General features: G+C 44.0%; 1 protein-coding gene across 20 annotated transcripts in view; it reads right to left on the reverse strand.

Annotated features, from left to right (window-relative positions):
• The window catches only part of IKZF2 (IKAROS family zinc finger 2), a 116,291-nt gene that overhangs the window by 73,944 nt on the left and 21,501 nt on the right, over window positions 1-20,846 (reverse strand). The window contains exon 2 of one of the 20 annotated variants that reach the window (XM_040561315.1): window positions 3,128-3,230. The exons of the other annotated variants lie outside the window; for them this stretch is intronic. The gene's annotated coding sequence lies outside the window, so the exon portion shown is untranslated. The remainder of the gene's footprint in view (window positions 1-3,127; window positions 3,231-20,846) is intronic. 20 annotated transcript variants of the gene reach the window in all.

Genomic DNA, 20,846 nt, shown 5'->3' on the forward strand with positions numbered 1-20,846 from the left:
AAATTAGTAAAAAGCCATCAGTTTCATTTCATGCTCGTTCCAGCACAGAGCTGGGGTGCTCTCTATCAATATCAGCACAGACAGACTGTATCTTCAGAATTTGGCCCAAGATGTTAAAGGGTTATTTTAAGGAATGCTTCTTTTTTTTTTTTTCCCCTCTCCATTTGTTTGTTTTGGAATTGATACCAGGAAAAAAAAATGTAACTAGGAAACAGAATACATAACTGCCTGAGGTGATGTACAAGAAGTTTCTTCGCATTCTCTGACTCTTTCCTGGTTAAAACCAGTTTGCCTGGGGATGGGCCAGCTGGGTTTCGGCTTCCCCTGCTTTCCCAGCATCCCACACACTAACATGACCTTCATTAACTCAACACAGCAACTGGATCCAGCTAACAAAATCCAACACATGTAGGCACTTGTCCCCCTTGTCCTCAACAAGGATGCAGTTGTTCCAAAACTGGCCTTGCCGTTTCCAATCCTCATCCTCGCGTAACCGATGCTATCGGGGCTGCTCGCTGCTGGCCAAAGGCTGCAGCAGCTTCTTGGAACCAAACTCTGCTCACTTTCTGCTCTCTGCAGAAGGATTAACCAACAGCTACTCTCTTGAGGAAGCGTGGACCTAGGGAGGGAGCTTCGTGCCAGCTTACAACAAGGGATACAAAACTAGTAGCCAGGCTTCTGGTGGCTGGATGTCAGAGCGTTTGCTAGTGAGAATATGGAGTTGTCCCAATTAACAAAAACGACAACAACCAAGCGACAACAGAAAACCTCCGAACAGTAGCAATCAGGCAAAGTTGGAGAGAATTTGGGTGGCAAAGGAGGGAAAGATCCAGGCTGCAAAACCGCATGTCTAGAGATGCAGCAGAGATAGTGGGGAAGGTACTGATTACAGACTAGCCTCACGTTATTTGTTCAATCTCTTCATGTTTTCAGCAGAAACTCCACTAAAAAAAGGCCAGTAGCTATTGGCAGCAGACAGCAGGACACCATTAGTAGCTAAAATAAATAAAGTAAAAAAAATAAAAAGAAGGATCTCTCTCTAGATCATTCTAAGGACCAACACTCATGAGCACAGACCCAGCCGTGGCAGATATTGTATGCTGCCTGCAATGAAACTGCTTTTCTGCACTTACAGGCTGGTGAACCTGAGAAGCTTCAGCCCTAATAATTCAAATGTTGAAGTCTGCACCTGACCTAGAGCAGAACACTCCAGTAAATACAGGGACTGTGTTGTTTTACTGACTGATAAGCTCTTTGCTGTATATCAGGCTGTGCTATTACTTGTTACAGGCCTCCTCCCAACAATCTTAAAACGCCAAATTGGATCTTCACCCACGCCTGTCGGTGGAAGCAGCCCTTTGCAAAGTGGCTGTGCTGTCTTAGCTACAGACCCGGAGGCAGAGCTGAAGCTTCGCTCCAGATGAAGCCTGAAGCCCTCCTGAATCAACTCGACTGTAAATGGATCTCTGCTTTGTCCGAGCCAGAGGCAGCTGGGTGTGCTGCCAGCCCAGGCAGGAAGGAAACAAAAGCTGGCACAGCCCATGCTTGGGGGCCAGGTGAGAACGAGGAGGACCCTCAGCATGTTACTGACCATGATGCAGGTGTAAGGCCCTCTCAGACTGGGGCTCTTTCTGGCATTCCCTCTTAAAAATCACTGAAAGCTCCACCAAGCCCACAGACCAAGTAACCAGCACAGAAACAGGCAATGGGAGATGGCGGAGGTATAAAGTAGTTGCACATGGAGCATTATGGCTTTGGTGGGGTTGGTCAGCTTAGTTTGTCATACCAGCAAAGAGACCAGTGAGAAGTGCAAGTGTTTCTTTATAATGTTCAGTAAATAACCTCTCACAACTCTGATCCTTGGTAAGGATTGTATGTACTACAGAAATACCAGAAGGAATCAAACAGTATCATCAAACTTGTGCAGCAGTAGCCTGGTAGGTGAGATGCCCACCCACACCACTCCAACATCACTGCTATCCCCTAAGCTTGCACAAACACCCTGCACCAGTCTTCCTCTCTGCCCCTCGCAGACGTATGCCAGAGTGACTAGACTCCAGACTGTGTCTCTGCCACCTGAAATGATGGAGAATGCTGTCACCTTGATCCCCAGCTTCATCTTGGGTGCAATCACCTGGAGGTGCTCCTCCATCACGCACGGGAGCTCCACGCGCAGACAGCACCCGGCTGATGCTATGAAGATGGTTACTGTTATGAGCAATGAGCATATCAAAACAACCGCTGTATTTCAAGTTACCGACATGAGAGGTGGCCTCGCCACAATCAAATTCCAGAAGGGTTTTGTGCCTGCATTCTCATCTTTGTCCTTCCCCGTGGTGAGTTTAACCATCACCTCCCCGCTCCCTGCTGCCAGGGCAAATTTATGCCACCTCTCTTTACACATCTAACAGCCAGTTAGCCAAGTCCCCGCTAGCACTGTCTAGGCTCCCTGTGAAGTCAATCCAAATAAATGCGCATCTCCAGAGGGCAAATAATTTCATCCCACCTAATCTGCGAGATGATTTCTGGAGGAGCCTACAGGAGCTGATGAAACGACTAGTTTGAACCAGCCATCTAGCCTCTGCACGGCTGAGGTTCCTGGAGACAAATTCCACACAGACAGGACTCAATTCAGCACACAACTCCTTAGACAGAAAGGGGAAAATATCTTCCACTAATCGTGTCAGCTGAAGCCTTTTATTACTAAAACAACAGCCTTAAATCACCTTCAGAGCAAGTCATCCTCACTAGACAACGAGCAAAGCTGGGTCATATCACTACGCCTTTTCATCTTCCAGGTGGCTGAGACTCCCCACCACCACCTCTCCTCTACTTTATTCCCTGTTTAGTCCCCTCAAAAACCCTAAAGGACATGGCTCACCCCTACCTTCATTTCTGTGTTTTACACATGATGCTGAAGTTGAGCTCTTCTTACATTATTATAAGTCCTGTTCAGATTTGAGAAAGTTTTAGGCAGAGTATTTTACGTTAATAGAATTGGTTACTCCAAATTCCCTATTATAGATCAAGGGTGAATTTATGCCAGGAAAAAAAATAATCTTGTACTTATTTCAATTACTTTATTGATTCTCAGAGGAATAAATAAATAAATAAAAATTAAAACTACCTCAAACTGGGACTAGGGAAAGGTAATGTGCACTTCTCTTCCACATACAGCCAAATCTCCAGCGATGCTGGTTTTAATAATGCCTTAAGTCTATTCTTCTGCTCTGCAGAGGTAAAAAAAACCAGACCCTTTTCTTTTCACTATTTCCACGGGAGAAGCAACTACAGAGAAACAGAAGTGAAAAGACGTGGAGAGGCACACACTCATAGGAAAGCTTCAATATATTACAACTTCACAACAAGGTTACAAGCATTCATGCCACGCATCGTATGATGGCACAGAACCTCCCATCAAATCTTTGTGAAACAACAAAAGGCAAACTACCAGTAACGAAGGGGGTAGGATGGTTTGAGAAGCCCAGAGCCAGGCAGGACTCAGACACACGGAGGTCAGAAGAGGTTGTGAGGTTGTGATCTCGCCTGCCATCTCTAGCCACAGAGCTTCTCCCATCTGTGCCTGCACAGAAGCCACAGCCCGCTGGCTGTCACCTTTCCCCAAACCACTCGTGTTCCTTTGCCGCCGGTGCCACACGCAGGTAGTTCAAAGGTTTCTACCAACTCGTTTCCCTCCCTTGTAAATGACGAGCACGTTACGTACACAGCTCCTCCAAGGACAGTCCCCAGCTCTAACGGTGTAACCACTGCAGTCGTCTCCGGATTCATTACAGGCACGCTGTGTGACCCACCCCAAAAATACCAGCATGTGGCTGCACCTGGCTGTCCACCACGCTAAGTCTTTCTGCCCAAGACACCGAGCAAGGCAAGGTTTAATCCCGGGCTACAAGAGAGGAGGAGAGCGTTCTGCTGGAAAGCAGCACATCAGCAGGAGCTGGAGTTTTTCCCAACTCCACCAGCACTGCGAGGGCACAAGTCCTGCAAGTTGACTCGCATGGCTTCCCTGCCCTGCCCAACAGCAGCAAGCTTGTAGAAGGAACTTATAAACTTAATAGAAAAGAAACCCTATGTTTTCTTAAAGGGCAAAAAATGAAAGAGAGACAAAAGGGTCCTAAAGAAACACATAGGGAATTATAGGTATTGCTTAGATATTTTTCATTTCTTCCTACAGTGAAACTGTGATGGAGCAACAGGTTTTCTGTGCTACTTAAAAGGGAAAAGATGACTATTTGGCTTATATTAAGAATGGCTTCTCTTATGTTAGAGATTACTCTAATAGGCATTACCACCAGTTGGTTTCAGTGCTGGAAAACAGATCCATGTTCCCTGCAATAAATTGACGGCTGTGACTCTCAGGAAACCCAAGGTGTGGTCCTTGCTGGCAGGTGGTGAGGTGTTTGTTTGCCAGCCTTTCCCCAACTGGAGGAAAGGTGCTAATAAGGTAATGCTGTGGAAGAAGAGCAAAAAGTGAGAGACAGGATTCCCTTAAGTGAATTTCCCACATTCAATGGGCATACATGTTTCTGCCATGTGACCAAAGTGTGTGTCAGGGCAAAAGGAGACCCACTGGCCAACGGGGCTCCTATCGCTCTGCACTGGCACGCACGAGATGGTCGACTTTTGCTACATCTCCTTCTTCGGAACCGCAGGCAAACAGGTTTAGGAACAAAGGAAGCACAGAGCATGCATACATCCTCTGGACCGACGACGGAGTGAGTGAGGACAACCCACTCTTTCCTATCAGACTGCTGCTAACAGTCACCAGAAGACATTTACGTCCTGTATGATGCCATGCTTCCAAAGATTTGGAAGGGATTTAGTGAACTATTCTACCCAATGCTCGCCGCGTGAGGCAGGCGGGGAAACACTCTTACCCCTTTCCTTGCAGTGGTGAGAAAAATGAAACAGAAAGGTGAAGCAGCTCGCTGAAGTCTGCCCCATGAGCCAGAACTAGATTTCACCACCTCCTGCCTCCCAACCCTGTTTTCATTCCTGCAGACCACAGCACCTCTCAGATCTGCTCCAGGTGAGCAGATAACACACGTGTACTTCATACCACAGAGGAGGAAAAGTCATAGCGAGAAATGACTCAAGGATTCAAAGGTTTGGCGTGATTTACAGCTAAGCACCCTGGGAACAGTGGAGGCTGATGATACTCGAAAGTGAGTAGGTAAAAGCAGAAAATTAGGACTGGGGCAGAGGTGCTGGGCTGAGCACAACGACCTGACTGCAAACAACAACTTTTCTCACTTCCCCAGTGCCCTCAGAAGCCTTCAGACACAAGGCAATTGGCATTTCATTCACAAATCCCTGGTACCATGCCCAGCTAACAACTCAGCACCCTCTCTCCATGGCCAAAGATCAGTTATGATTTTCAGGGGAAAAAAAATAAATATCTTTATCAATGGGATCATTCCTTAGGACACTGCCAGTACAGACACCCAAGGGATGTACAATTAAATCCTATTGTCCTTAAGTCTTTTATAGTGGATTTCCTAGGGTTTTTGGTCACTGAAAGGTTCAAGTGACAAAAGCCAGCTCAGACTTACCCTTCATGCGTGTTGTCCTGGTTCTGACCTCCTAAAACACAACTGCTAATTCCTCCTAGTTAGAAATAGGAAGCTTTATTAAACTGCCCAGCTCTACCTCAATAGCAAGGGGCACTGCTTTCCACTGATATCTCCCCCAACCTCACCAAGTTGGACTTGAAAATAAATCTCAGACTCTGGAAATAGAAAGCTATCATGCCTAGACTTACAGCAGTTGGAACAGCACAAGTACTCCAAGGTGAAAGGCAGTATGGCCAGAGGCGCTGAAAAAGTTGAGATGCATGCTTAACTTACAAGCCCTGAAGTTACAGGCTAATTTCAGTACTTGGTGAATCTTAAAATAAAGCCTCCATGTAAGCCTTTTTAGGCTCGTGGCCCTCATTTGCGTCTAACTGAAGAAATGAAAACTATCATTATACGAGCCTAGCTCTGGAAAAGGCTTATTCCCAAATAGATCCTATTTACGGGCCAAGCTCTACCCTCCCATGTTTACACGCAACTCCTATAAAAAAATTAAATGCTGTCCCCTGAAGATCACGAGATCATGCAAATACACCCAGCCTCCCGAGCACGCTCGGGCTGGCCGGAGCCAACTGGAGGGAGAATCCTGGAAGCTTTACAGAGAGAGGCGGCAGCACCCGCTGCTCCCTTTGCACCGAGCTGCTCCGGTGGGGTGGCAGCAGGCATCACAGCAGTGCCGGGGCATGGTGCTGTCCCCTTCCATGCTGATATATGGGCTAACTTGAAGGCAACCCAAGCAAACCTGCAGCTGCTGTCACCCCTCCAACTGCAGGTGTGCTTTAACAGGAGCAGAGGATCCTGAATTCCTTCAAAGAACTAGCCTTTAATGGCCTAATTTCAAATAGTAACATTTTCATGTATCACAGACAAAAATCTAGGGTTACAGCCAAATAACTGAGTTCCCATCACCACAGGAAAGGTGCTGTATTTTAGCTTAAGATGTTAAAGAGGACAAGCGTTTTCCTCATCTCCCTGAAAGCACCACCTCAGCCATATATTGGTGAGCCAACGTAGCTAAAACCCAAAGGGCATGCCAAAATTTTACATCAAAATCGCCTTTCAGAACAGATTTCTTGCTGAAAATTGTTTTCAGTTTCTTTTATTAAAAAAAAACAAAAAACAATAGTTTTTTAAATGTGAGTAAGCCAATCTGCCTGGTAGCCCTCCTCTCCACAGCACTGCCCAATTTTGATTACACAGGGAGGATGGGATGGCTGCTAACCTCTCTGTCGTTGGGTCAAAGTCACAACAGGCAGCTCCTCCGACAATCCTACAGCTCCTCCTCTACCTCCACTTGTTTTTCCAAGTTTAATTAAAATCCACAGCAGTTTTCCCCTGCTCTGTTGCGAGGGCTGAGCGTCTCTGCCTCGCTTCTGCTTCTGGAAAGCGGCAGGAAAGGAGGGGTTAATACTATGCATTCAGAACAAAAACCACAAGGCTGAGGCAAATCTGCACTCATCCAATCCATTCCCTGACAAAACTTGTTGCTAGTCCTGTCTGCACCATCCGAGATCTCCCAGGTTTCACTGGCCTCTAGCCAAAAGTGTCGTTTTACTCTCAAAATGAAGGGGGCCAGAAGGATTTATCTTTCCCAACCTCTCCCTGCATTATGTCCATCCCTGCAGAGCAATCTTCTTGTTTTTCCACATTTTCTTGCAGTCTGAAACCCTCCCAAGGGCATATCCCCAAGGATCTGCTGAGATGGAGGGCTTCTCAGCTTACAGCTTCTGCCTACAATGCTGTATTTAGCCCATTAAAAATCCCAATAAGGTTACACATAAAAGCTCCTTCAAAGTTTTGGCCCTGACGCTTTACTCCTCGCCTTCTAAATCAAGTTATGGCTTATTTGAAAATCTTTAGAAATTGTTTGGAGGAGCGAATGACCTATTCTGAGGCTTTAAAATTAGATCAAAAGTATAAAGTTGCTTCCTCCCAAGCCACTGTATTACTAAACAAGGAAATGGTCACACAATAAAATTTCCACAAAAAGAATGGAGTCTGTAAACTGAAGCTGTCACAGGTGATGTCGTAAAAGAGATGGAAGAATGAGGTTTCGATGTTTGTTAGGGCCTAAAAGCTAATTCAACAATATATAAATTACAGTTCCCAAACTGCAATTCACATGAAGAACCCCTCCACATGTAACAACCCCCCTCCCAAAAAGAACAGACCCAAACATCTGGGGTAAGCATGGGGTCTAAGTGCATGCTGAGAAAGTAGGGTTAATGGCGGAGATGTCAATTTTACCTTTACCTGCTTAAGTAGCGCTGAGTAGTTATTCTGCCAGAGTTCAGGGATTACAAATACAAATAAAATCTGCCCATTGGATCTTTCCTTATCCTTCCTTTTCCTTCCTTTTCAGTCTCTTTTCTCCCTACAATATATCATGACCAAGTTAGTCACAATAATCCCAATGACTCATTAAAAACCACAAAAAGCACTCCAAACACACCTGAAAAGCAACGAAAATCCAGCACAGCACAATACTATGTTGGTGTTCTCCAAAATGATTCATTTCCCTGGGCCTGGAAGACGAAGATATAAACTGGTCTCCTCCTGGCCCACGGAGAAAACCCAGCAGTAAAGGCTCTGCAGCTGGAGTTTAACAAGCAATCCCAGGGATGAGGAACAAATACCTGTTGTAACGTGGCAGGTGTGGCTGTACTGGCTCAGTCAATACTCTGGTTGGAATAGAAACCTCCTTGATTTTTAGGCAAAGTAAGCCAAGGCAAGTCTGCAAGCAAGGGGAAGGATCCTGAAGCCAGTAAGGGCTATTTTTACACACTAATTGCTGATAAAACCACACTTAGGGAAAGAATGAACTTCAGCAGCACTTCCATTGTTCCCCATCGCCATGGTCTACTGAAGGGAATCTCAACTAGATTGAGCCTGCCTTCAGCTTTACTTTGTGTTTTGATTCCAGCTTTGATAAGGTCACACCTTAAAAGAGCCACGCACAGTGTAACAGATGGGAATAAAGCTTTCAGCTATTCCCAGATTCTGTTAATAGCATTTTTTAAGAGAAGAAAAATTAAAAAAATAAAAAATAAAAAATTGCTGCCTATATAAATAGGTCTGGGTTTTCAAGTTACTTTTGCTCCCACCTCATCCCGGCAGCCCACACAGGGATGGTTTCTGCTGCAATGGAGGTGTAACAGCTGATGGTGCAGAGGCAAATACCCACTCAGGCAGACAGAGTGCCCCCCGGGCTGAGATCTTGCCTGACTTCCTCGGTGCTTAGCCAGTCGCCAGGGCAGCACCTCCTATCCGATCCTTAAATCCAACCTACTCCTCCAGTGTCAAAGATGAGTCTGTACTCTGGCTTTCCTTCCCAGATAACCCACTGGTCCTGCTGTTCCTCTGCTGGCACTGCCTTCACACAGCAAAGTCACCCCTCCAAAGCTTCAGGCCGTCAGCCTCCTTCCTGCTGCCAGCTTGGGATCCAATCCATCTTTGGTGCTACCAGTAAAACAGCAACAATGGCAATTACAGGAGATACTACAGGATTTAAAATTAAAAAAAATAATAATAAGAGAATAGTGAGGTAATGGTGACCTAATTTCCTAAACTGTCTTTCTGCTAACCACAACTTTAAGGTTTCAGAGAGTTTGGCTTGCTATCAGCTTGCTCTAAAAATGCCTTTTCTGCAAACCAGAAATAACCATATTACATCGCTTTCAGATAATACCATCCAAAAAAAAATGAAGAAATGCCACAAACTTGCATCCCCCTGAGTAAAAAGCCAAAACGTTTTTAATTCATGTCAAACTTTTATATAGAAAGGCTCCTATTTCTTTTAAAGTAGCTGAGCTCCTCTTAGTCTGTCGCAATAACGCACAAATGACCCTGCATCAAGATTTCTACAATGCAGACTTAATCTTTAGTGAATTATGTTAGAAAAGCCTTCATTTTAGTACCACTTTGTATCAGGTCAAGAAGTAAGCAGCAGCACTACTAGCCAGAAGGCTGAAAATCAACCGCAGGGAGAAAGCTTGGGAAGCTGCATGCCATAAGAATGATACACCAGGAAAACATGGAGAGCAACTTGCCCAAGACTGTGCTGGCTGGACGGAGGCAGAAGAGGTCACGCTTAGCAAAGCCTCTGGAATTCCCCGAGGACAGCACTGCAATGACGTGAAGGAATTTCGGGGGCTGTTGTATACTCACAGTGTTAAAAAGCATTTCACAAGGTTCTGCACCAGACAGCAACAGCTAAGGAGAAGAGCTTTGGAAGAAGATCTAAAGTGGGAGCCTATACAGTAAATAGAGTTAAGAGCAGAAGCCAAACGGTACCAGAAGTGAAAATACTTCAGGGTGGTATGAAATCAAAAGAACGACACTCCAGAGGTCAGTTTAAATCTCTTAATAAGGCTCTTGTTGCATATTTATACATTTGATATAAGCAGAAGTGGTTGTGGTTTGCTCTTCTCTTCCACGTTTCAGTGCATTACATTTGCACATCATGTTATCATTACTAAAAGGCAAAAATAATACAAATAAATTGGAACAGGACTAGAACAGTGAAGGAACGGAGCCATCATACCCCAAATGATGTTTGATAGAGGCAAACCTGAAGCAGTTAAATCAGTTCACAGTTACATGAGCCTAACCCGTTGATAGCTGGGGAGTTGTGCACACACAAGGACCTAAAACCACAATCCAGCACGCTGGTCAACAAAATAGATTAAGCTTTATGCACAAAGACATTTCTGCTGGAAACTAGACAAGTTCTAGATATGCTGGGGAGGAGAGGGAGCAAAAAGCCTCATCAGATTCAGCGTGGAGCTTAAGGGAACTGAGACACTGCTGCCTTCACAACAGCTAAGGACAATTTCACAACCAGAAGAGCACAGGAGACAGAAAGGCTCCTCCGTTCCTAACTAGGGCTCATGACAGATGCATGACTGAGAAATTCCAGTGCAATACACAGGAACCAGTAAAAAGCAGACAAGGTATTTGGTTATTCTTCTAGAAGGCTTCACTCAACAAGGCCGTTGGGTGCACACTCAAATCCTGTTCACACCAAAGGGGTTTGTCAGCGTCTACGGACCCATGGTGAATTACTCAAAGAGAGAATTGCTCAAAGTTGAACAAGTGCAGAACTGCTTAATTAAACTGTGTGCTGCTGAATTCAGATCTAAGACATTTGAGGAATACCTGGGTTGATGAACTTGTATACATCTCCGTCAGTTCCTCGAGGATGTTTTATCACTACCCTTCAAACAGTTCAATGAGAAGTGGGTCAGGAAGATGCCAAATACCAAAACTCCAATGTTACGAAGAAGAATTGAAGGAGCTAACTTAAATTCCACAGAAAGAGAAGATTTCTAGGACATGTTAGAAATGTTTATTGGTACAGGAGGGTCAGACACCTTTCACATGCCAACTGTTTCACAGTGGTAAAAGGTTCAGAAACAAAGGAGCAGTGCAGAAAGAAAAACAGAAGTAAACAGATTTGCTTCAATGCCTGCTTAACTCAGACAAACGTAACCCAGAGAGAACTGAAGTTTTTAACTGCGCTTAGAGGAGACTTACTACAGAGCAGGTCAGACTGAATCCACCTAAGCTCCTGGATCAACAGTTTTCTGTTGGACCAGTCTCTTCTGAAAAGCCAGTTAACAGCAAAAATCCAGCTCCAAGGGCTCAGAAAGAATAAGAGAGAGCACCCAGGCCACTGAAAACCTTTCTCTCCAAGGGAAAAAAAAAAAAAAAAAAGTGAAAAAGCCCTATTCCAAAGCTTGTCTCCTTCCTTCAGTTTTGGCAGTTCCACCACCACTACCAAGCAGAAAAAAGCATCAACTTTCCTCATTCGCACTGGATTAAGAGCCTCAAATGCTGCAGACCACTGACACGGCTTAATGGGAAACTTAGGTCCTTATCACACAGCTTTTCTAACATCCAGCTAAACACTAGCAAAGCCTCCCAAAATACCCTATACCTGAATTGCAACTGTGAGCTTCTCCGACACGTCACTGCAGTTTGCCAAGTGATTATTCAGCAGAACTACCATGAGAACAGAGGAAGATATTTCTCTTTACTTCCTGGCTTTCAAATACACTTTTTTGTTGTTGTTGTTTTGGTTTTAAGTCAACTGTTTTGCTGTTCTCCAGCTTTACCGCAGGCCTAGGGCACAGAAAATCGTGGACCTGCCTATCGCTAAAGCAATATTTAAAGGCTGCTGTATTAAACTGAGGCCTACTGGGGCCCACAGGCCCCAGACGCCATTTTGTAGCTTGCCTCCAGCAAAAAAGTTCCTTGATAAGAAAGAGCCGCATTAGGTTCACCTTTCCATTTAAAGGAAATGGGCAAAAACTCGCTCAGTGCTAGTTTTTAACCAAAATGTGCATTTCCTTCCCCTTGTCAGGCAGGCCTTGTAGAGATAGCAGCCCAGCAGTGGAAATAAGGCTAGATTTTGGACACAAATTTGCAGGAACTGAACCCTTTTTGTCACCTTGTCAGTGACACATTGAATTATCATATTCCAAGGGCCAAACTCAGAGCAAGCAGGTACTAACCTGTGGTGAACCTTACAAAAAACAAACACCAAAATTATATTCAACACTATGTATGCAGAATTTCTTATTGTTCGGGTCTGAAAGACAAGATCTTGAGGTAAGGCTGATTAGAATAACTTTTCACCTGAAACGCACTACAGATAGCTTCTCCTACATAAATACAATGAACATATTTACCTCCTAGGAAAGCCCAGACTCTTCCACTGTCACATCAGGCAGCCCAGCACCATGAGAAGTCTGCATTAAAATGATAATTTTGAAGTAGTCCAACATTTATTTTAACCACCTGTAGCAGTTTCTCCCAATATGCAGGTATGATCAAAACTTAGAGCATTGGGAAATTGCTATTTTTAGCCTTTAAAAAATGTAGTCAGTCTTAAACGTGCATCCAGAAAACTTCTGACACTTAAAAGTATGTTTTCATATCAGCCCATGGGAGGTACACACACAAATCCCATTATTTGTTAACAGGATTAGCAAACACTACTCAGAAAATATATCCCAGAGCGTTTTAGCATTTACAAAAAAAATTTACAAGTCTCAAAAACATTATAATTAATTCTTTATAAGAAAACTCTTGTCCAAAGATCCAGTTAGCCAGCCTCAATTAACCTCTCGTCTCATTTACTATCTGGGCAGCATATTTGGTTTGTCTGCCAGACATGGCACTACACCATCCTGCTTCATAGCAGAGGAGAGGTACATTGTTAAACTGCATTTTGATCATTGGAGTGAATTCACAATTTCTAACACACTACAGAAAAATGGAATTCCTTTCCATCTGAGAAATATAAAGGAAAATAAACCAACTAATAGTTTATTATGGAGCTTTATGTCCAATAAAAATGACGTTGAGTTAGTAAACTAAAAGTCAGGTGCTCTAAATCACAAGTCCTATGCTGGATCTACACTTACAGCAGTTTACCTCAGCTGAAAATTTGGCACCAGACGACATTTTGGTTCTGTACGGACATCTTGCATAAAAATCAAAGCAAATAGGCCAGAATATTTACACACAGCTTACAGTAGCTTTTATAAATATATATATATATATATGGCTTGGCCAAAAGTTGAATGGACTCCAGAATTTCATTTATCCAAGGGAGAGTTAAATCTCCAGTGCTCCTGAGCCCTGATTTCTGCAGCTATTCATACATTTGAAAATCAAAGATGGGTCTAACCTTGCCCTTCACAGAGCGAGCCGGGGAAAAAACCTGCACCCAAGTGGACTGGAAACAGGGACACACTATGTTTTCAGAACCTGCATATACTGTCATGTGGCACCAGTGAGAAATATCTTGATCTAACTTCTTCCTCGTAAAGTACCCGAGAGGAGGTTCTGAGTAGAGGGATACAGGAAATAACATGAAAGTAACGTAAAACATGCATGAGGGGCATAAACCACTAATTTGTAAGTTTCAAGGGAAAAATAGATTAAAATCTTTGTATTTTAATGGCATTTGTTAGGAAGAGACACATTGCTGAAAACGATGTTGTTCTCTATTTTCCCCTCCTCAAAATGCTTGCTGCGTGGCAAGTCTGAATAACATGGGTTATTACAGAGCAGCGAAGTCTCACCCCACCTTGCTTGAAGTGGCTAACAAAAGAGGAGCACTGAGTGGTACCAAAACAGCAGCACATCGTTTAGACACTTCACAGATGCTCAGTAGGATGACTTTCCTTAAGTAAGAACAAGGGTGGAAGTGTCTGAACACTTCCATTTTTGCACTGCCTTGGCTGATGGCACAACAGGAAAAAAAAAAAAAAAAAAAGACAACTCTTAAGTCCTAAGTTCCTCCAGCTCTGGAGTAAAACATGGGACATGTCATCCAGCTCAGGGGAGCTCATAACCATGCCTCCAGGCAGCCCAGTGCTTTTCGTTGTCAACTGTTTCCCTCCTATAGACGTACTGCAGTTCTTGCCAAGAAGGTTTTTCTGCTGGAGCTCACGTCAATTGACAGGGTAGCAAACTCATGCTAGAGCTGCATGAAGTCCTGAGAAGTACATAAATATGATGGCCCTGTTGCTGCACAGTTAAACTGTGTGAGACTTCGTGTAAGCACACAGGCATCGCAGGCCTGGGTGAGGAGTAGCAAGAGGCTGACACCAGCCGTGTTTAAGTGAAAATTTAAGATGAGGAAGGCGTTCTCGTAGCTCCAGGCAGGCCACACGACTGGTGACCTCTATAAAGAGCATGGGTGCCTCGATGTGACATCTCCCCCTTCCTGTGTTGTTCAACAGGCACAACCCCCTCCCCTTTCTCAATGCTGACCTTACCAGGCTGACAAGACTTGACCGAAGGCACCTTCGTTTCCTGACAGAGAGGAGAGATTCCCGAACTAGTCTGAGAAGGAGCTCACGAAGTGGAAGATGTCTAGTCGCTGCGGCACAGACCTCTGCGTGGGCCTGGCTACCTCAGTTCTCGGGCTTGTACGGCAGCGTCAGCATTTCCCATCGCCGCTGCAAACACTTCACCTGTGATATCACAGCACGGCATGTGCCTTCTTCCTAACTGCATCATATCGGTGCCTGACAGACGTCTCAAGTCGCCTGAAAACATGCAGACCTTTCTGCTCCTCTTTCATTTTCAGCTCCCAGGCAAGCAGGTTACAACAGATTCCTGTTAGTCCCAGTGTGCGCAGCCCCGCACGGTCACGTTGCAGCTTATTTTCACTGCCCAAGCGCCTCAACTCTTCCCGTGCAATTTTCTGACTCCCCTTCATGCCGGCATCGCCTTCTGATTTGACTTGGAAGTCAGATCAGTAACTCATCATTTGTAATGGCAAATCATTAATGACTATTTGAAATAAATCAGTTCTGAGTCTGAACTTGAAGGAACTTGCAACCTCCTTGTCACCTGATAATTCCCATCTATTACGGCCTGCCATGATCTTCTATTTAGGCATTTTCTCCCGCACTTTATAATAGCTGCATCAAATTATCTTCTCAGTTTAACTAACAGCTTTCTCAGTAATAGCATATCAGCTGCTCTAAAGAAACCTTAATAGATTAGCTATACCGTGTTTTTTCTGATATATACACACATGTATATTATTAAGGAAAAAGACCTGATGAATCAGTTCATAATCGAGTCATTTCAGTCACCTTTTAAAGCTGGCAATTAAAAAAAGTAAGCAGAAAACTTCAGTTTAAATACCACAGCATGACCTCGTGTCCCATTAGGACTTCTCAGTCGTTTTCTAAACAAAAATTAACTATTAGCTACAGAAACCAATGATTTTGCAAGTAAATCAGCTCCATAGCAGATCAGACACTTCTTTTTGTTACCACTTTGCGCTCATTTAAACAGCTTCGCACTCATTTAGTCACACGTTTGTTTTACATGTTAATGCATTAAAGTTAATTAACATTTCCTAGATGATTTTTTAAATCCATTATTTATGTTGTCTTCATCCTGAACACAAATTTGAATTGGCCTCAACTTCTCAACCAGTTTTTATTCAACAGTTTGCCAAAGAAAAAAAAAATATTTTTTTAATCTCCTAACTATTTCAGCTGCTTCAACTGAACTCTGAATACACTGAAGAAAATACCCCTGTACCAACAGAAAAAGCAGCAACTACAGCAATAAAACATTTTCAGCAACAAGCTCTGCTTTTAGGTGCTGATTTTGTGGCATCCCCACTTTTAGCAGCTAGACTTCCTTAAACATTTCAGCCAGAAATATTTAAGCAGTACTTTCGCAGTTATTTATGTGATTTTTCTGTTAGAGTTGATTTATTAAAGCGGGTTATCTCAATTTCAAACTCAGGAGGGGTTTAAAAAAGTTATCAAATGGAACCTGAAAATCCAATTTAAACTTTAAAATTTGTTTTTAAACTATTGGACGTTTATCTATTGTAATGTTTGGCCTGCTCACAGCCTGCCTTTGGACAGCCGTGGGTGTACATGTTGCTGAAGGCACCTTGAGGCATTTCCCCCACCTCGACCTCTCTCCCTCTTTTCTTTCCCCAATTCTTTGTGCTACTGTGGTCAAACTAATCCACCTGAGGCTGCCCACCTCACCTCTGTTCTGCAAAATGACAATGGATACTGTGCCATTGCTGTGAATGGTACTTGTTAAATTATGCCTTCATCCTCATTTATTTATTAAAAAAACACAACAGGGTTGTATAAAACGCTATCAGCTAAGAGGAAGTACACAGCGTTTAATAGACAGGGATGGGCATGTTTTGCTAACTGGCTAATCAGACTCAGAAGAGCATAAACCCATGTAAAACTTCCTGGTGCTGTCACAAACAGGCAGGCAGTGGCGCACGGAGGAGTCGCTCCCGCGTTGCTCTCCCTTCTGCGTTTTCTGCTCCACTCACTGCACGGGATCCTGCTCTGATCAGAACGGTGTTTAAGGCAGCACGAGCTGTGCCGGGCGGTCAGTTCAGACAGCTTCGCAGGGACACGCAACATCCACCAGCCGAACGGGATAATCCTGGAGTCCTGCCCAGCATTCCTGCTCCTGCATGTGTTAGCATCCATAAATTAACTGGCGCTAATGAAACGCCCATAACTGGACGTGGAATACTGTTGCGTGCCTAATGCCTACCTTCAGGTGCATAATTAATTGCTCTGCGAGGCACCGGGAGGCAGGGGGAATAAAAGCCCAGCTAAGTGCTGATACAACAGTCTGTAAAGCCAGCGGACTAGAACAGAAAGGCCTCTGAGATCAGTTGCTTTCAGCTAAGACTCCCGCTAGCGATATGCAGAGGACTAATTAGGATATTATTTGTTACCATTTGGAGGAGCAGCTTCTCTGTTTGGTTAGAGGTGAGCACTAATCAGCTGCTGAAATCTAAACTGATTATGTCTGAAGTGTCGACAGATGCAGAGCTCCCTGAGTGAAGAACGAACATGTGTCAGCTTTTTGTGACAAGCCAAGGGAATACTTGTTTAACAGAAGAAAACACCCCCCACATTATTTAATTCTGTGCAGCCGTCATGTACAAATAGAATGAATCATGTGAAGAGCAGTGGGATTGAATGTACCAGTCTAACACCCCAAAATAATTACATAAAATGTCCTTTTTCCTCTCAACAGAACCCAACTCTTTCCCCACTGATGCTTTTATCTTAGTAGAGATCTAGGGGGTAAGTGAGGGCAGAAAGAAAGCAAAACCTCCCAGACTTGCCAGCAAAGCATCCTGGTTCATTGCTCCGCAGAATGCAAGTTAACACTGTTGTTTAAACACGTGTTATAAATAAATTTTGCATTCCTAAAATACTAAGCTCAAATCCTTTCCCTGATCCCAACATCATCTGTGCAGTTGCATTTCCACGCAGTAACCTATCAACACCCAACATACCTACAGCCAACAAAAAGCAATCTTCGCCCCAAGGAGTTTACGAGGGAATTTAACAGCAATACTCCCATCCCTTCTTCCAGGCAGCTGAGAAGTAGCAGAAAGGTCCCAGTGCTAACAGGACAGCCATGAGGGCAGCCAGGGGAGGACTGCCTGACTCGGCAGGCTCTAGAATTTATTTTTTTTTCCACGTTTTGCCAGAGGGGCTCTCCATCCTGATTTTAAAAATGCCATGAGACTGAAAGGGAGTAAAAACCAGCCCACTGCCTTTGATCTTCTCCCCCAGAGCAGCAGGGTCTCAGTCAAAGCACTTGGTTGAGTCAGGACTGAAGAGCTCAGCTCCTCACAGGAAGAAACATCGACACCCCACTTGTACCGAGTTAGGCAAATGTGTCAGCATTTGCAGGACTGGGGCTTCAAAGACAAGATTTGAGAAGTGAAAGGAACAGAGGGATACAGCATCAAAATGGCATGTTGTAGCACAGTCACCTGTTCACAGTTACCAGACACAAGACTAAGCAGTTGCAGGAGTCACACCAAACGCTTCAGACAAGCCAACAACTCGCAGGATTACCCCGTCCACGTTTTGCTGGACCAGGTACGCAGTTAGTGTTATGCGACCGTCCAAACTGCTCCTCCCTAAGTAACACGGCTGTCGAATTACAAAGACACTGCAAAAGCATCTCAACTACATAAGGTGCTGAGCATATATATGGAAAGAGACAGCCCATATCCCAAAAAGCTTTAATCCTCCTGAAAACTAAAATCCAAATGAACGTGTGGGTTTGAAATGTCATTGTTCAGCACCAGCCAATGAGATATTCCAGTCTGAGTTTCTGAACCATCTGGTAAAGCATCACAACAGCTTTAAGCATCCAAGGATCTGTCAGGGGCTTTAGTTTAGAAATACTAATAATCCCATCATGTGCAGCTCCTGCTGAATGGAAGGTATACCTACTCAATGATTTACTCCCCCCTCCTCTTCCCAACAGAGCTGGCAAGAATTAGCCTGAATAAGATTGGTTACGATTCCTCCATCCAAACAGAGCACTGCTCAACTGGTGTGGAGCTCTTACCCTCCTCTGCCTTACAAGTCCTGGAGAGGAGCTTTGGTGGGCCAGAACTGGACGAACAATTTCCAGGACTAGCATTTAAGGAAGAAAAAGCATTTTGCTTTGAACTACTTAATTCTATTGATTTTATGTTACAGTGTTTTTTTTTTTTTTTTTCTTTCTTACAATTTACCTTGACTTTTAGAGGTGACATTTCAGAAAAAAAAAGTGGAGGAAGCTCTATGAAACACATTTAACACGCGTGTGCAGCCCACGGGACAAGAAAGGCTGGTCTGGCGAAGCCAACTCCTGGCTGGCAGACAGGCATTTCAGCTTCTATTTGTGGCTCTGCCATTGACTCATGTGGCATGTCACTGACCAAGTCACTCTGGACCAACTCTTCAGGAGCTGTGCCCAGCTTGATGTGTTCCTGACCCATTTTCAGACCATGTAGCAACCCATGCCACCTGTGGAAGCCAGACCTACAACACCCCTGGTGAGGCATCCCAAAAACAGGGGCTTTTGCCAAAAGAGTTCTGTTCGCACCTCTCTTTGCTGAAAGCACCAAGGCTACTGCCCTATCACCAATCAATGTCTTTGAGACCTTTGTGTGAAAGGCCCTTTCTGAACCATTGCCTGCTAACACTAACGTGAGAGTCGGGGCTTCTTCATCTCTTCATTCCACTGTGGTTTCTAAACCATGCACAGAAGCTTGAAGTTAAATTAGCAGTTTAGGACCATTGGTCTTAACCCCCAGTCTGTGGTCAATGTGTTGCACTTGGTAGGTTTTGATAATGCCCACAGCAACAGAAATTGAAAAATAAGGTGACACGGGACTGAATACGGTAGGTCTGCAGTCCTGTTACTGCCCACGGGCTGACAGTGGCTGGGGACTGTCCTCCAGAGCAGCAGTGTGCAGCCACTAGAGCGTGGAATAATCCTAGGGGCACACAACAAAAGGGAAAAAAAATAAATGCAAAGCTGCTATTAAACAGCTTTAAATTCACTTTGTGAGATCCATAGCTGAAATGTAGAACGTTTTAGGAAATTGAAGAAAATTGAATTAATTTTTTTATTTCAATAATCATTAAGAAAAATAATGGTTTTTGAAAACTGGCCTTTGAAAGTAGCTTAACAGTCTACTAGAAAGGCACTCTAAACCTAATATGCAGAATCTTCAGGGGAATGGCTTAAAAATGCTTTGTACACAGCCAATTAACTCTAACTTATTGATTGAGATAGCATCTCTTAATTGTTCACTTGGTTAAGTATTTCTCTTTGGAGAATTTTTGTTCCACAGAACGATTTTCACCAATTTCTGTAAGCTGCCATTCAGGCTACAGGTGGACACACACACAGTCATAGTAGTCATATAGATGGTGGTGAGTTGTTAGTAGTTCAAAAAATAGCAACAACAAAAGAAGCAGAAGAGGTTTGTCTCAGAAAACCACACTGGAAAATAAACACTTGCAGGTAATTCTAAATAGAGGCTTGTGAAGCAAAGACAAACGCAGCTGAGAGCTAATAAAGCCCTATCTGTTAAACTCAGCATCCTGTGAGCTGATATTGGGCTTTTAGCACTCACCATTCTGCAACCACTGGAAAAAAATGGTCATGGGTAAAACCCAAAAAGATGTGATAAAGTCTTGCTATTTCGCTGAAAAGCCACACGTCATTTGCATGAGCACTTGAGCAAATCATTGCAGAAAAATCAGCTGTCAATCAGCTGCTGCTTCTGTATCACCAATTGACCAGAGGGGGAGAAAAATTAATAAATAAATGAGGCAATTTTCAGTAGTAAGAATCGTGTTGATATATAAAAGACATTGATCGGTACGTGGGCCAACAGAGAAGCGGTACGAGTTACGAGGTATTGAACTAAGGCAAGTCAAAACCCGCAGCAAAGTGCCAGCCTTTGCTAAACGCATATGCCACCAGCAGCTGAGCATCAGGGAGAGCTTTGCAGAAATGAAGAAGTATCCTTGATTGATGGGAAAGCAGCCCAGAGCGGGGTTTGTGGCCTTAAACAAGAAAAACGTAATTCGACAAAAAAAAAAAAAAAAAAAAGTAATTCAACAGACAAAAAGCCAAAGCCTCTAAACGTCCAGTTTTTCTCACCAGCAGCTCCTCCACACATCTCACCTAGGATGCAAGCCTGTGAATGCTGAAATACACAAAAAATTCTCCCCACGTAGGTATTCCCGTGGCCTGTTCTGGTAAGCCAAGGTACCCATGAGCCAAATCAAAGGCAAAAACCTCACACTTTACACGTGCCAGCCTCCGGCCACAACCTGAGACTCTTATTTCCAAAGGAAAAGCGATGAACACTTTGGCCTTGATCTCCCTCTGAAAGCTGAAAAGACTGGTGAACGT

The sequence above is a fragment of the Cygnus olor genome, chromosome 6 (assembly GCF_009769625.2).
Source record: "Cygnus olor isolate bCygOlo1 chromosome 6, bCygOlo1.pri.v2, whole genome shotgun sequence".
Classification (NCBI taxonomy): Eukaryota; Metazoa; Chordata; class Aves; order Anseriformes; family Anatidae; genus Cygnus; species Cygnus olor.